General features: G+C 40.5%; 1 long non-coding RNA gene across 1 annotated transcript in view; it reads right to left on the reverse strand.

The window, feature by feature from the left end:
- Positions 1 to 17720, reverse strand: part of LOC120993439 — a 29043-nt gene extending 11323 nt beyond the window's left edge. Inside the window, exons 1-2 of the long non-coding RNA XR_005777261.1 lie at positions 17685 to 17720; positions 2953 to 2956 (exon numbers count right to left, since the gene is read on the reverse strand). This is a non-coding gene — a long non-coding RNA (uncharacterized LOC120993439). The remainder of the gene's footprint in view (positions 1 to 2952; positions 2957 to 17684) is intronic.
- Positions 17721 to 17974: the final 254 nt, after the last annotated feature.

A 17974-nucleotide genomic window follows, 5' to 3' on the forward strand; every position in this document is an offset into this window, starting at 1 on the left:
GGTACTCAGCACAAGTGGCCAAAATCATTAAAAGCAAAAATATAGCTTTTAGTAATAATAAATAAAAAAAAAACGAGGATGACAGGCAAATTTATAAGATTAGGCAGAGAGATGCCAAGCAAGTTATAAAAGCTTCTAAAGCACAGGCAGAAGAGAAATTAGCTCAGTCAGTGAAAAAAGGCGATAAAACATTCTTCAGATACATAAATGAAAAAAGGAAACTAAAACAAGGAATTACCAAATTAAAAACAAAAGAAGGAAGGTATATGGAAGAAGATAAAGAACTAGCTGACTGCCTCAATGAATACTTTTTACAAAGGAAAATGAAGGAAAAGGACCTCAGTTAGGAAGGAAGACTAATGAATCTTTTGATGCATGTGTCTTTACAGAGGAAGAGGTTCTAAGTCAGGTGTCTAAAATTAATACAAATAAGTCACAGGAGGCTGATGGGATACACCCAAAGCTATTAAGATAGCTTAGCGGTGAACTAGCAAAACCATTAACAGATTTATTTAACCAATCACTGGTAACAGGAGTTGTCCCAAAAGATTGGAAATTAGAAAATGTTGTGCCCATTCACAAGAAAAGTAGTAGGGAGAAATCGGGCAACTATAGGCCAGTAAGCCTGACTTAAATAGTGGGGAAATTAATGGAAACCATACTTAAGGAGAGGATTGTGGAACATCTTAAATCCCATGGATTAAAGATGAAAAACAACATGGGTTTACTTCAGGGAGATCATGATAAACTAATCTTATTGATTTTTTTGATTGGGTGACTAAAATAATAGATGGCGGAGGTGCAGTAGACATCTCTTATCTAGTCTTTAGTAAGGCTTTCTATTCTGTCCCACATAGAAGGCTTATCAATAAATTGCAGTCTTTGGGCTTGGACTCTCATATTGTTGAATGGATTAGGCAGTGGCTGAGGGACAGAGGGTTGTAGTCAATGGAGTATATTCAGACCATGTAATAAAAAGAGAGAATTGTAATGGCACACTCGCACTTGGTTTAAATTAAAAGATATTTATTATTATTGGTTAAAATATTTGATTAAAATAAAAATGCTATTAATAAAATTATAAGAGGAAAATAATGGTAGGAATCTCTAAAAATTGCAAATAGTAAAGTGAGATGATAATTCGTGATGTTGCTTGGGATAAGGTCTGATTGAACTGCTTTATGTGAAAGAATGGGCAATAATAAACAAGATCAGGGTATTTATGGCAGGGATGATGTTCCAATGTCCAAAAGTTTTTTTCAATATATTCTAGAGTCTGTGAAAATATAGTCACATAAATATTTAGTGCTGCGTAGATTAAATTTTATAAAGTGGTAGTAGTCTTTAAAAAGTGTGAGATATCTTCTCATATAACATCCAATAAAGAAAAAATATATAAAAAATGTCCGTGCAAAACAATTGTGAGAAAATGCTGCTCAATTGAGTAAAAATGTTTTGTGCACAACAAAAATATTAAATAGCAAATCAGTGCTCTTTGAAAAAATTAATTAAAATATAAACCATAGCATGTATGTCGCATAGATAGTGTTCATGTGTTGGAACACTTAGGGTTAACTGCTATTATAGCCTTATAGGTTATATAGTAGGATGCTCGTCTTTTAAAAAAGAGAGCGTCACTCCTGGTAATTTGCTGGTTCGCTCAAATTTGCATATAGGCTTTCCAATTAATCTTAGTGGATATTGCCTATATTGTTATAAAAAGTACATTCCATAAAAATGCATATGAGCAATTAGGGTTGCGTTGTACTTTACCCCTCTTCGGTTTATTGCAGTGTCTTCTGTTCTGCAAGGACCTGCGTGGCGTCCCACGTGATCGCTTGCCTTACCATGTGATGCTGCACGTGATAGTGCACGTGATGATGATGCAGCTTGGTGTCACACGGATCCTGGTTGTTGATTGGCCAATCCTTTGACTGTGGGAAGATTTGAAAATTTATAGCGGTAGCGAATATTTTCATCCAACAATCTTCACTTTCAGGGTCGGATCCTTTGAAGTCCTCACTGTTTCCCCAGACCAGACGCGTTTCGAGACACTTTCTGGTCTCTTCTTCAGTGGTCAATTACTGGTGTATCCGGAACAAGTGAGGATTTATGTGCGGGTTTCTTTAAGGGGTGTTACCCTAGTTGTATTGGGTTGATTCGGAATCCTGGACTGGATTTCCTTGGCAACAGCATTGTTTATTTTGGGTTGTGATTGGAAACATAATGCCTTGGAATTATTTTATGCTATAAATATAAGTAAAATATGTTCCTGTATTATGAAGTTTGTACAGGCTGTTTCTATTGTATTGAGTGCATTGTTTGATACTTGCGGTATGTTGTGCGGTTATGATGCGTTTTTTTCCCCTTAATTTAGAGTGCGTTTTTTTCCCCCTTTAATTTAGAGATGATTATTTTATCTTGCAGTTATAGATATACTTCTTTATTGCTGGTATTTGTCAATAGGTATTTAGGAGTGTTTGTTTTATAGTTGAGATGTTGTTATAGGATTTCTATGCTTTTTTTTTTTTTTTATGTTCTTACCAATCTATTACTGGTAAGTGACTTATATTTTTGTGCTTTCTTTTTGCTCATTGGGTGAATCCTATTCTTTGGGTGTATGCTTGTATCTATATATATTTTGCACTCTCCATTGCTGGTGTTCAATCTGTTCGTGCGGTTCTCATGCGGTTATGAGGTTCTCATGCGTTATTTTAGATATAAAATAACGCATGAGAACATAAATAACATCTGCATATATTATGTGTTCCATTGTTGTTACTTTAACAGTTCTTGCATTTGTTGTGCGGTTCTCATGCGTTTTTTTTGGATGCGTTTTTTTAATGCGTTTTTTTTTTATGCGTTTTTTTAACATATAACGGGTATGTGTGTGTATGTGTACATCACGTATTCCCTTGTTAGTGTTTCAATGATCCATAGGTTTTATAGTACAATTCTGATGTATTTTTTATATATATATAAATGTAGATTGTTTTCTAATAGCATTTTTTTCGCAATGTTTTTGAGGGCAAGATTGTTTTAGAGTTAAAATTTCTTATTTTAACGGTGTTCACTTCAAATTGTGTTTGTAGTTTTCTTATTTGCTGATGGGTGGTATGGGATTGATAGTTACGTGTGGGAGGGAGAGGGACCTTAATAGGAGAGGAGATAGAGGTGCTGATAGACAGCCAGACCTCTATTTCACTTTCCCAGAAAGGCACCACCCCATTTATAGGAATCCGAATATTTCTAATTCCGCGTTTAGACCTGCGGGTATTAAAGTGTCAAATTCGTAGATTCTCTTGGATTCATTACGTGACATGTTGTTTATATGATTTCCTCCTCTCCAGGATTTATTAATTTTTTTGGAAGCTACGTATTTCAAAGATGAGGGGTCACTGTTGTGGTGGGTTTTGTAGTGTTTAGATAATGTATGTTGTTCATATCCTTTTTTGATATTGGATATGTGTTCTGATATTCTTTTTTTCAATTGTCTTTTTGTTCTTCCAATGTATTGTTTGTGGCAAGGGCATTCCAGTAAATATATGACATCGGTTGTGTTACACGTTATGCATTCTTCTATTTGTAATTTGAATGAATTATGTGTTGAACAGACTTTTTGGGGAAATTGGTCTGTCTGCAATTATTACATCGCCCGCACCGGAAGAATCCCTTCAGGGAAAGCCAATTATTATGTGTATTTTTTGTTGTTTTTTGTTTTACTGTGGGAGCTATTTTTAATCCTAGGTTGGGGGCTTTTGTGTATACTATCGGTGGTGTGATGTTGAGTGATGAACCTATAATTTTGTCCCTGAGCAGGTGGTGCCAATGTTTGTTAATGATTTTGACGATGGATTTGTGTTGGGCGTTATAAGGGACGATTAATCTAGCTTCCTCATTTTGTTCTTTATTTGTATCCTCTTTTTCTTTGAAGAATTCTTGTCTGTCCATTTTTTTAACTTTGTCTAGTGCGTTGTTTAAGAGTTTATCTGGGTATTTTTTACTTACAAATTTCTCCTTCATTTGGGTCGCTTCTTCTTCAAATTTGGTATTGATTGTACAATTTCTTTTTAATCTTCTGAATTGATTGGTTGGAATGTTGGTTAGCCATTGTGGGAGATGGCAACTAGAGAAAAGGATGTGGTTATTTTTCATTACAGGTTTTTGGTACGTGCTACATATTAGTTTATTGTTTTCCACTTGAATGCATAAATCTAGGAATTCTATCTAGATCAAATAAACTTACTTAATAAGGGACTCAACTTTGCACCTACAACAAATATAAACAAATTTGCAACTTATATAGGCATAGAAAAATATATCAGAAAACTGTGCCTAAAGAAATACCATTTAAAAAATACACTTTCCTCACAGGAACCAAATAGTAGTGAATTTGTACATACATCCCTAAAGAACAAATCAAAATCCTTTCCCAGGCAAGAAATAAGCCAGGAAATTGCAACATTCTGCAAAAGTGTAGAACAAGATATCAGGAAGCTAAGAACACATCCCACCTTCAATAATCTAACAAGAAAAGAAAGGGAATCAATGAAACAGCTTCAAGCAATGGAATCAATCACTATCAGACCAGCAGACAAAGGAGGGGCGATAGTCATACTGGACTCTGCTAACTATAACCAAGAATGTATCCACCAACTCACAGATGGTCTAACATATCGAAAATTGAAACAGGACCCGACAGAAGAGTATCAAAAGAAACTAGTAGAATATTGCAGCATAGGTCTAAATAAGGATATACTTTTAGAACGAGAACATAAATTCATTATATCTACTCAAAAACGATTACCAGCATTCTACTGCATACCCAAATTACACAAAAATCCGATTGCACCCCCTGGGAGACCCATTATATCAGGTATAGGGTCAATAACATCAAATTTATCAGAATATATCGACAAAATGCTGCAACCATATGTAAAAATCATCCCCTCCTACATAAAAGACACTACAACTATCATCACTACATTGGAAACAATAGAGTACAATGAAAACTGGACACTTGGAACACTCGACGTCAATTCCCTATATACGATAATCGACCATACACAAGGTATATCAGCTCTCAGAAAACACCTGACAGACTTTTCACCACTCAAAGAGGATCAAATAGATTTCATCACATCCGGTGTTCACTTCATACTGACACATAATTACTTTCAATTCCGAATACTATCAACAACAAGTAGGCACAGCCATGGGCACCAGATTCGCCCCGAGCTACGCCAACATCTTCATGGCCCAATGGGAACGGGACGTGGAGGGTCCGCGGCTCGGGAAGAGTCTGGTGCTATGGAGAAGGTATATAGATGACGTGATCTTCATATGGCAAGACACAGACAGCTCCCTACAAACTTTTTTTAACTAAATGAATGTCAATAACTTAAATCTAAAATTCACATCCAACACAACCAAGACCCAGATAGAATTCCTAGATTTATGCATTCAAGTGGAAAACAATAAACTAATATGTAGCACGTACCAAAAACCTGCAATGAAAAATAACCACATCCTTTTCTCTAGTTGCCATCTCCCACAATGGCTAACTAACATTCCAACCAATCAATTCAGAAGATTAAAAAGAAATTGTACAATCAATACCAAATTTGAAGAAGAAGCGACCCAAATGAAGGAGAAATTTGTCAGTAAAAAATACCCAGATAAACTCTTAAACAACGCACTAGACAAAGTTAAAAAAATGGACAGACAAGAATTCTTCAAAGAAAAAGAGGATACAAATAAACAACAAAATGAGGAAGCTAGATTAATCGTCCCTTATAACGCCCAACACAAATCCATCGTCAAAATCATTAACAAACATTGGCACCACCTGCTCAGGGACAAAATTATAGGTTCATCACTCAACATCACACCACCGATAGTATACACAAAAGCCCCCAACCTAGGATTAAAAATAGCTCCCACAGTAAAACAAAAAACAACAAAAAATAAACATAATAATTGGCTTTCCCTGAAGGGCTTCTTCCGGTGCGGGCGATGTAATAATTGCAGACAGACCAATTTCCCCAAAAAGTCTGTTCAACGCATAATTCATTCAAATTACAAATAGAAGAATGCATAACGTGTAACACAACCGATGTCATATATTTACTGGAATGCCCTTGCCACAAACAATACATTGGAAGAACAAAAAGACAATTGAAAAAAAGAATATCAGAACACATATCCAATATCAAAAAAGGATATGAACAACATACATTATCTAAACACTACAAAACCCACCACAACAGTGACCCCTCATCTTTGAAATACGTAGCTTCCAAAAAAATTAATAAATCCTGGAGAGGAGGAAATCATATAAACAACATGTCACGTAATGAATCCAAGAGAATCTACGAATTTGACACTTTAATACCCGCAGGTCTAAACGCGGAATTAGAAATATTCGGATTCCTATAAATGGGGTGGTGCCTTTCTGGGAAAGTGAAATAGAGGTCTGGCTGTCTATCAGCACCTCTATCTCCTCTCCTATTAAGGTCCCTTTCCCTCCCACACGTAACTATCAATCCCATCCCACCCATCAGCAAATAAGAAAACTACAAACACAATTTGAAGTGAACACCGTTAAAATAAGAAATTTTAACTCTAAAACAATCTTGCCCTCAAAAACATTGCGAAAACAATCTACATTTATATATATAAAAAATACATCAGAATTGTACTATAAAACCTATGGACCATTGAAACACTAACAAGGGAATACGTGATGTACACATACACACACATACCCATTATATGTTAAAAAAAACACATAAAAAACGCATTAAAAAAAACGCATCCAAAAAAAACGCATGAGAACCGCACAACAAATGCAAGAACTGTCAAAGTAACAACAATGGAACACGTAATGGAACGTGTGACCTGCAAGGACCTGTAACTCTGTATGGTCTAACATCTCAAAGTCTAAAATAATCATTTTGAAATAGATCACATATAAGTCTGCTAGAAAGCGCATGCGCGCACGCGGCAGACTATAAATACTTCAAGATATGATTCTTGATCTCTATGCTCGCCTCCGTGGACGTATGTATGAAGTGTGTTTACATTTATCCTGCAAGGACCTACCGGGGACGCGGTACTAGATCCCCATAACAACTGATACACCCCCCACCAACGTCACTTCCGGTTGTAAGCGAAGCTCTGCTGACTGGGCAAGACACAGGGTAACGGCCCAATGAATGTGCGTCCTCGCTCTGGATGATATGACGAATGAGTGGGAGGGATTCAAAGAGCGCTCACCCTGCAACCATAGGTAAATTAACCAGGTGGGCAGGGTTGAGACGCTATAAAAAATGGACACTTTGACTCAGTTAGTTGCCACTGCCTTTATATACGTGCGGGAGCGCTGCCACTGCACCGGGCGCTCCAGCGTTTCATTCTGTGTCTCTGAAGAACCAGGAATACAGCCTATTAGGGTTCTCCCAGCTCTCCACGACTAGCTTATTTAGTGATAGAACCGAGGTCGAGTAATCCGCAGAAATACTTTGTTGAAAGCGACCCCTCTGACATACTGCCGCTTGACCAATGGGACTAGAGCTGCCAGCCATATCTGACATACTTCCAATAAAGCAGTGCAACGTCAGCATTGTTTTTGTATAGTGTCACAATATTCTAAAATTAGATGAAATAAAAGTTATGTTTTAAATAACTACAATAAAGCAAACTCAGCTCAATAGTGAAAATTAACCTCTCCATACACTGGCAAAACACTGAATGTAAAATGACGGCCAGATCAGGTTTATTTATAAGGTAGGGGGTATGTCCATGTGCTGAAACGTCTCAATTGGCTGTCCTGTACCACCTGATGGATGTGTCATGGGTCAAAGTTCTTCATAATGTAAAAGAATATGGCGGGCGCGAATTTCTCCATATGTTCGCATGTTTGACGAATCGTGAACACGCAAAGTTCGCCGCGAAATGACCGCCGGATGAACCGCAAGGCCATCTCTACCAGTGGGGTACCTTAGGGATTTGTTCTGGGACCCATATTGTTTAATATCTTTATCAACGAAATTGCAGAAGGCCTCGATGTGTCTTTTTGCTGATGACACAAAGATTTGTAACAGGGTTGATGTTCCTGGAGGGATACACCAAATGGAAAAGGATTTAGGAAAACTAGAGGAATGGTCAAAAATCGGACAACTAAAATTGAATGTTGGTAAGTACAAGATAATGCACCTGGGGTGTAAAAACCCAAGAGCAGAATATAAAATCAGTGATACAGTCCTAACCTCACTATCTGAGGAAAGGGATTTAGGGGTCATTATTTCAGAAGACTTAAAGGTAGGCAGACAATGTCATAGAGCAGCAGGAAATGCTAGCAGAATGCTTGGGTGTATAGGGAGAGGCATTAGCAGTAGACAGAGGGAGGTGCTCATGCTGCTCTACAGAGCACTAGCGAGACCTCATTTGGAGTATTGTGCGCAGTACTGGAGACCATATCTCCAGAAGGATATTGATACTTTGGAGATAGTTCAGAGAAGAGCTACTAAACTAGTACATGGATTGCAGGATAAAACTTACCAGGAAAGATTAACCACCTCTGGACCGCCTAACGCAGGATCGCGTTCCGGAGGAGGCAGCTGCAGGCAGAGTCACGCATATACGCGTCATCTCGCGAGACACGAGATTTCGCTCAAAAGTTAGAGGAGTATTTCGTCAGCAACCTGCCAGCCAATGATCGTCGCTGGCAGGTTGCTGATTTTTTAAAAATCAAATCACAAGCCATCTAACACCTTATATTTATAAATATAAGGTGTTAAATGGCTTCTCTGCTCCTCTGCTGGTCCTTTTGGTCGGTTGGTTCCAGCAGAGGAGCAGACATCACAGTGAGTACCCACCAACACCACACTTAGCCCCCAGATCACCCCCCATCACCCCAATTAACCCCTTGATCACCCCTTGATCACCCCTGTCAATCACTAGTGAAAGGGAAAAAAGTGATCAGTGTAAACTGTCACTTTTTTTTCCCACTAGTATTGACTGTTAGGTTTTAGGATAGTTTAGGCCCCTTGGTTAGGTAGTTAGCGTCAGTTAGCGCCCAGCCCACCGCACCACAGTCACTTATTCGCTGATTAGCGTATCGCTAATCAGCATTTGTACTTTTATAGTATCTGTAAGTGATCAAAACTGATCACAGTCAGATCTATAATAGTATTAGTGTCACCTTAGTTCGCCCTCCACCCAAAACGCAGTGTTTCCCCGATCAGGGCAGTGACACTGGTTCTTTAAGGCAGCAGCTAAGTGTTGAAGTGACACGCCCCTTATGATGTCACCCTGCCTCAGTGTGAGCAGGATGAAGGAGGAAGAGAGACTGGAACTGCAGCTGCCGCCATATTGGCAAGATAGAAAACAAGTTCTGTGTAAGACGTGTGTGGAGATACTAAAGGACTTCCCTGTGTGGCCAAGCTGTGTGAACTTCGGTCTAGAGACGGATGGAGTACAAATAAACCGTGCATTTATTGAAACCAAGTTAAAAAGGACTGTGTGCAGCAACTAACCTGTGGAGCCGACATTGGGCTGAGTGGATTGCCCCAAACAGTAAAGAGACTCACAGTGCTGTCGAGGTTCCGACAGTAACTGTAAAATTCTGGATTATATTCAACCTGTTTTCCGGCCTGCTGAGGAGGACTTCTTTGTTGGAGATCCTGCGCTGGTTAAAGGAAAAGGACGACATCGGGCCCCACCGTGCACTTCCACAAACTGTAAGCGGTCCACCTGGACCACTGGGATAAGGGGAGTGCGCACCCGCTTGAAAGTTAGGGTCAGTTAGGGACAGTTTCTGGGACTATTATTTCTTAGTGTCCGCACTGCGAATACGGACACAGCAAAGGTGAAAATTGTTGCAGTGATTAACTTGTATTGTTTATACTGTTTTGAATATTTTGCTTGTCTTTACCTCTGTAACTTCACTGTTAACCTGCTTTTATCAATTTATAGTAAATGCAATTTTCTTAATCTTGACTTCTGCGTACGCACTCTTTTCTGGTGGCGGAGTCAAATCACCTGCCTTGCTCTCGGTTCACACGTAGACCAGACAGGGTTTATCCCTGGGCGACAGATCCAGACTAATATACGTAGAACATTTTTGAATATACAGATTGGGAGGGGGGGACCGCTCCATCCTGCCAAGGCCTTCGACGGGGTGGAGTGGTCCTTCCTCTGGCAGCCCCCAGATCACCCCCCATCACCCCAATTAACCCCTTGATCACCCCTTGATCACCCCTGTCAACCACTAGTGAAAGGGAAAAAAGTGATCAGTGTAAACTGTCACTTTTTTTTCCCACTAGTATTGACTGTTAGGTTTTAGGATAGTTTAGGCCCCTTGGTTAGGTAGTTAGCGTCAGTTAGCGCCCAGCCCACCGCACCACAGTCACTTATTCGCTGATTAGCGTATCGCTAATCAGCATTTGTACTTTTATAGTATCTGTAAGTGATCAAAACTGATCACAGTCAGATCTATAATAGTATTAGTGTCACCTTAGTTCGCCCTCCACCCAAAACGCAGTGTTTGCCCGATCAGGCCTGATCGGTCGCCCACACGTGCATTCACCCACGCCCGCCCTGCCGCAGTGACAAAAACTATATATTTTTTTGATCACTGCACAATCACTTTACAAGCGCTGCAGCGATAAAAAAAAATCTGTTTTGATATTTTTTATCAATCGCAGCGGCCTCCGTTACTTCGCTAGCCTCCCATTTGTAAGACAGGCTTGCTTTTTTTCTTGGATAGTCTCAGGGAATACCCCTAAATTTAGTAGTCCAAATGTCAAATAGGGGGTATTCTTCTGAAGAGGCCTACAGGCTTCTGACCCAGAATATGAACCTGTAGAAAGCAGTGGCAGTCTGACCCAAAGTTCGGACGAGGAGGTTGAGGCCCCTGATAGCACCAGGCGTACCCGGCCCCTTGTTGCTAGACCACAGGTTGCGCAGGATCCGCTTCAAGAGCAGCAGAGTGGGGCTGGATTACGTGGTGAGGCATACACCAGCAGCGCAGCCCTCCCTGGACCTAGTACCAGCACTGCCGTACAACATGGTGAAGTGGCGAGCACCAGAAGGGCAGTTGAAGCTGGTACGGTGGCACGTGCAATAGTTACCCCATCGCAGCCACCGCACAGACAGGCCCGTAGAGCCCCTAGAGTCCCTGAGGTGCTGGCAAACCCTGATTGGCAGTCCCCAAATTCAGCCGCACCTGTAGTTTCCCCTTTCACCGCCCAGTCTGGAGTTCGGGTTGAGACAGCTCAGATCGGTTCGGCACTGGGATTTTTTGAGCTGTTCTTGACTGCGGAGCTCTTGGACTTAGTCGTGGCAGAAACAAATCGGTATGCCACTCAATTTATAGCCGCCAACCCGGGAAGCTATATGCCCAGCCTTTCCGGTGGAAACCAGTCAAAGTTTCCGAATTAAAAAAATTTCTGGGCCTTCTCCTCAACATGGGTCTAACCAAAAAGCATGAATTGCGGTCATATTGGTCCACGAACCCAATTCATCACATGCCCATGTTCTCTGCTGCTATGTCCAGGGCACGATTTGAGGCCATCCTGCGTTTCCTGCACTTTAGCGACAACACCACCTCCCGTCCCAGATGCCACCCAGCTTTTGACCGGCTCCACAAAATTCGGCCCCTCATAGACCACTTCAACAACAAATTTGCAGATTTGTATACCCCTGAGCAAAACATCTGCACGAGTCCCTTATACATTTTACCGGGCGCCTTGGCTTCAAACAATACATCCCAAGCAAGCGCACCCGTTATGGGGTCAAATTGTATAAGCTCTGTGAAAGGGCCACAGGCTATACCCACAAATTTCGGATCTATGAGGGAAAAGATCAGACCCTGGAGCCGGTCGGTTGCCCTGACTACCTGGGGAGCAGTGGGAAGACAGTCTGGGACTTGGTGTCACCCTTATTTGGCAAGGGGTACCATCTTTATGTGGACAATTTTTACACAAGTGTGCCCCTCTTCAGGCATTTGTTCCTAGAACAGATTGGCTGCTGTGGCACCGTGCGACCTAGTCGCCGGGGCTTCCCCCAACGGCTCGTTACCACCCGTCTTGCAAGGGGGGAGAGGGCTGCCTTGTGTAACGAAGAACTGCTCGCTGTGAAATGGAGAGACAAGTATTTGTTTGGTCAATAGATGGCAGCATAGGACCAATTTGCATTGGAGTTTACCATAGAGAAAGTGTATTACTGTGACACTGGTTCTTTAAGGCAGCAGCTAAGTGTTGAAGTGACACGCCCCTTATGATGTCACCCTGCCTCAGTGTGAGCAGGATGAAGGAGGAAGAGAGACTGGAACTGCAGCTGCCGCCATATTGGCAAGATAGAAAACAAGTTCTGTGTAAGACGTGTGTGGAGATACTAAAGGACTTCCCTGTGTGGCCAAGCTGTGTGAACTTCGGTCTAGAGACGGATGGAGTACAAATAAACCGTGCATTTATTGAAACCAAGTTAAAAAGGACTGTGTGCAGCAACTAACCTGTGGAGCCGACATTGGGCTGAGTGGATTGCCCCAAACAGTAAAGAGACTCACAGTGCTGTCGAGGTTCCGACAGTAACTGTAAAATTCTGGATTATATTCAACCTGTTTTCCGGCCTGCTGAGGAGGACTTCTTTGTTGGAGATCCTGCGCTGGTTAAAGGAAAAGGACGACATCGGGCCCCACCGTGCACTTTCACAAACTGTAAGCGGTCCACCTGGACCACTGGGATAAGGGGAGTGCGCACCCGCTTGAAAGTTAGGGTCAGTTAGGGACAGTTTCTGGGACTATTATTTCTTAGTGTCCGCACTGCGAATACGGACACAGCAAAGGTGAAAATTGTTGCAGTGATTAACTTGTATTGTTTATACTGTTTTGAATATTTTGCTTGTCTTTACCTCTGTAACTTCACTGTTAACCTGCTTTTATCAATTTATAGTAAATGCAATTTTCTTAATCTTGACTTCTGCGTACGCACTCTTTTCTGGTGGCGGAGTCAAATCACCTGCCTTGCTCTCGGTTCACACGTAGACCAGACAGGGTTTATCCCTGGGCGACAGATCCAGACTAATATACGTAGAACATTTTTGAATATACAGATTGGGAGGGGGGGACCGCTCCATCCTGCCAAGGCCTTCGACGGGGTGGAGTGGTCCTTCCTCTGGCAGACCATACATAGGATGAATCTGGTGAATAGTTTTATTGATTTGATTCGAATGCTGTATTGTGGCCCAACAGCGAGAGTTAACATCAACGGGGTGATTTCCTCCGTCATTCTCCTGCAGCGTGGTACCAGTCAGGGTTGCTCGCTCTCCCCCTTACTTTTTGCAATTTTTATGGAACCCCTCGCCTGTAGAATTAGAGGCGATGAAGAAATAGTGGGATTTGGAGTAAATGGGGTAAAAGATAAGATCAATCTATACGCGGACAATGTTCTGCTGTATTTACATGATGGTTGGAGCAGTGTTCCCCGCGTTATGCAGACAATTGATGAGATTGGTCTGTTTGCAGGCTACGAAATTAGCTGGTCCAAATCTGTGCTCCTCCCTTTGAATCGTATCGCCCCACAAAGAGACATTAAAGTCAAGGTATTATTGCCATCAGACCATATTGAGTATTTGGGGAAAAGGATTGGTGGGCTGTTATGTGATTATAATAGATTAAATGTCATCCCTATGATAAATAAAATAAAGGAGAAGGTTAGGGTTTGGCAGAAATTGCCCCTTTCACAGGTCAATAGAATTGCTTTGATTAAAATGATTTTACTGCCATTGATATTGTATGTGATCGGTCCCTGCCCCATCTGGATCTAAGATAGTTTCTTCGGTTGGATGGAGAGATTGATTAACGATCTGATTTGGCGCAGAAAAAGAGTGCGAATTAAACTAAGATATCTTTGGCTAGTTAAAATCGATGGCGGCCTTGGCCTACCATATTTTCAGGGATACTATTTGTGTTCACAAATACAATGGTGTATCAATTCCGGGGAAAGTTTCTTAATAGCGTATCTCATCAAACAACATAATCGCCCTATACAGAACATATTTAGTACACTTGAAGCCAGTTGTCTAGGTGGCAGGGGAAATACCTGCCCTATAAGCATAATGCTCCAGAAAGTATGGAATAGGACAAAGTCCATTTTGAAGGTTACATATGCTTTACATTTTATCCCCCTTTGGGATAGTACATTCCTAAGCGAGTTTCTGGCCTTAAATGAAAACAATTACTGGAGTCGGAGAGGTATTACTATGGTGTCACACATTTGCACAATAGGTGAACTAAAATCTATATCGGAAGTATTTCATGACACACCAATCACGGCATTAAATAGTTTTAGATATGCTCAATTTAAGCACGCTTTTGAACACACGAGCAATAAAATTTTCCATTCAACTGGATTGTACGGATTGTATGGATCATAACAGAAAATCTGGTGGGAATCGCCCACTACCCAGACGACATCCGCGGCAGGGTGGAGGGTTGGGAACGGGTGGGAATATTGGGGGGGGCACAAGTACGATTTATTTTTGTTTTGTTTTTTTCTACTTGAGATCTCATTGTTTTAGCTTGATGAAATTTCTGCTGTGTCAGATCTTTGTAATATATACATGTAGACATTGATGTTTTGTACTTTATATGTTATTGTCCTCCTTCTTAGAAAACAATAAAGAAATATAAAAAAAATATAAAAAAAATAATGAAGTACACAAAGAAAAGAACATTGTACCTACAGTTAAACATGGAAGAGGCTTGGTTATGTTTTGGGGGGTACTTTGCTGCATCTGGCAATGGTTGTCTTGAACCTGTGCAGGGTACAATTAAATCTCAAGACAATCAAGGCATTCTGGAGTGAAAGGCGCTGCCCAGTGTCAGAAAGCTTGGTCTCAGTCAAAGGTCATGGGTTCTCTAACAGGATAATGACCCAAAACACACAGCTAAAACATCCCAGAATGGCTAAGCGCAAATCATTAGACTATTCTGATGTGGCCTTATATAAACCTTGATTTAAATCCTATTGAACATCTGTGGAAGGAGCTGAAATATGGAGTCTGGAGAAGGCACCCTTCAAAACTGACAGCTGAAGCAGCTTGCTCATGAGGAGTGGGCCAAAATACCTGTCGACAGCTGCAGAAGTCTCATTTAGAGTTACAGAAATCTTTTGATTTCAGTGATTGCATCAAAACATTATGCAACAAAATGCAGTATTAAGTTGAGGGTATCATCATTTTTGTCCAGGCCAGTTTCATTAGTTTTATAAAGTATTCTGTTGAACTACAATTCAAAAGCAATGTCTGATATTTATTAGTTGTTTTTTCAGGTTAATTATTAGTTGATTTTTTATATATTATTACTTTTGTCAGTTTCAGTTTATTTCAGTGACCATTGTGGGTGTTTCTTTTTTTAACAGAAGAGTCCCAACAATTTTGTCCATATTCGTATCTTCTTAGAACAGCACCAGGTGGTCCCATGAGGCTGTCACTCCAGCACTGGGTTGGGATAGTAAAATGCTTATTAGAGGCTCCAGAAAGTATCTCTATTCCTCTGTCTCTCTAATCTATGGCCAGAAAAGAACATGATCCCTAGGTGAGCTGATAATCCATCTTGTCTCTCTTAGCTGTAAATTTAAGATAAAAGGATCAGTTCAGAGGCCAGGGACAATAGAAAATGTGGTTAGTAAGTTGCAAAAGAGGCATTTTTCACTCATATTACAAAGTTTATTCTTCAAAATGAAATGACATTTAACTTTTACCTACTATGTCTGTTTAGCATTATGTCTAGTAATATCTGTTATTACAGTGGGTGTGGAACCACTGTGTCAACCAATCAGTTTGACTTTGGCCTAAACCTAAAGGTGGTATCAAGGCATCTCCCCAATATTCACCTTTTAACCCCTATACAGGGATCTGGACTTCACAGCAAGGATCCACAAGATTGCTAACTCCTGGAGTAGTACAGAAGAAACGAAAAAAGTATACGGCACTTGCCAAAAATCTTCACAGCTTTATTCACCAATAAAACAAGATGGATGCGGGCACAGCACATACAGAAAGGCCTTTCTGTCTGTGCTGTGCCCGCATTCATCTTGTTTTATTGGTGAATAAAGCTGTGAAGATTTTTGGTGAGTGCCATATCCTTTTTTAGTTTCTTCTGTACTTCCCATTGAAATTTGTGCATCTTTCATATACTGAGCACCACCAGATGTCACCAGTGTACGACGCAGAGTCCATTTAAATGGTTTAGCCCCACCACGCAATGTTGACCACAACCTTCTTCTGTTTACACCTAACTCCTGGAGTAGTCCCAGTATGGTTGACAGCTGACCCACAGGGGTTAGAGACACTGGTGCAAGGCACCAAAGAACCAGGTAAACATGTAGTCAGTAACAGGCAATCCTGTGCTGTCCTCCTCCCTGCTTCAAGCTGCCATCAATTTCAGGTGTCCATAGTGACTGCCACCAGTGATGATGTCTGATAGCATAGTCTAAGGGGAATATTCATGTGCTTCTCACCTTCATATTAAGTCACATATTTTTTAATTTTCTATTGCGACTCTGAATCTGATTGTAATCTAAATCTTGACAATGGCTTTGTTTCTAGATTACACTTCCATCTTGCTTCTTAGATTTGCTGCTTGGGACCTGTTTACCTAGTTCTGTTTCTTACCTGAACTATTAGATTATGCTGTAACTCTTGATACAAGGACAGACAGTTTATATAGCTGTATCCTTCCAGCTGAATTTCCTGGACTTTTTTAAATGATAAAAAATAAAAGCACTAATATCTCTGAATCTGAATTGTAAATTAAAGCTTCACAAACATAAGTGACTTATCTACTGTTTTGCAGGACAAAGAGGTCATCTCATTCTAAGGTGCTGGAATGGTAGGCAGACTAGAGCTTTCTGAACTGCTTCATCCCACACATTCAGTTCTCATTTTAACCTCTGTGTCTTGAATATGTGTTGGGTGAAATCTTTCATTCTCTTTTGTGTTTCGATATGCTAGCTATCGAGATCATAGGTTCCTAACATTCCATCTTTGATCTCTTTATCACAAAGCCAACAGTTGGTGAACATCAGAAGATTGGGAAAATGGGACTTTTCAATCACAAATTGGCTTCTTTTTTAGTTCTTATTTTGTTTGTTTATATTTACTCTTCATTAGTGGATCTAGTTTTCATTCTTCATCCACAGAGCTATCTGTAAAGGCCTAGCTGTCCCACTCTTTCATTAAATCAGATGTAATTTCAAAGTTGTCACTACCTTTATGACCCTTGTGATATTCTCTTCCGACACACTTTATCCTTATATCATGAACTAATTTTTAATTATTTGTCCTGCTCCTATTGCTGAATCTCAATTCTGACCCACAGTCTATGATATTCTTCTCTCACACATTGTAATCGCACATACAATTTTGAGGAGTTTCTTTTGCAATGCTCTGAACGCTAATTTATTATTAGGACTGAAATGCTGTTGGTGTAATGCTGATATGAATAAATGTATTGCAGTAAAGCAGAAATTAAATCTTTATGGGAGCTGTCACTGAAGAGCACAGGGGCTAATTCAGAGTTTAAAAGTTGTAGCAGTGACTGTAAAACTTTATTTCTTCATATAATTGGGAGGCCTCCTAAGATCTAGTAAGTAACCCAAATTAAAAAAAGTTATGACTAGAGATGAGTGAATCGAAGTTGACAAAGTGGAATTCGATCCAAATTTCAGGAAAAACTTGATTCGCACCGAAGCCGAATTTCCTCGCACTTCGTTTTAACGAATCACATTTTTTCCTAAAATGGCTGATGCACATGTGAGGACATGGATCAAGGAACTCTGGGAAGGCGGGATCACCCATAATGCCATGCATGCTGCCAATCAGAAGCCAGCCCTGTGATGTCACAGCTCTATAAATAGCCTCAGCCATCTTGGGTTCTGCCATTTTCCAGTGTACTTAGTGCAGGGAG

Source organism: Bufo bufo, chromosome 3 (assembly GCF_905171765.1).
Source record: "Bufo bufo chromosome 3, aBufBuf1.1, whole genome shotgun sequence".
NCBI lineage: Eukaryota > Metazoa > Chordata > Amphibia > Anura > Bufonidae > Bufo > Bufo bufo.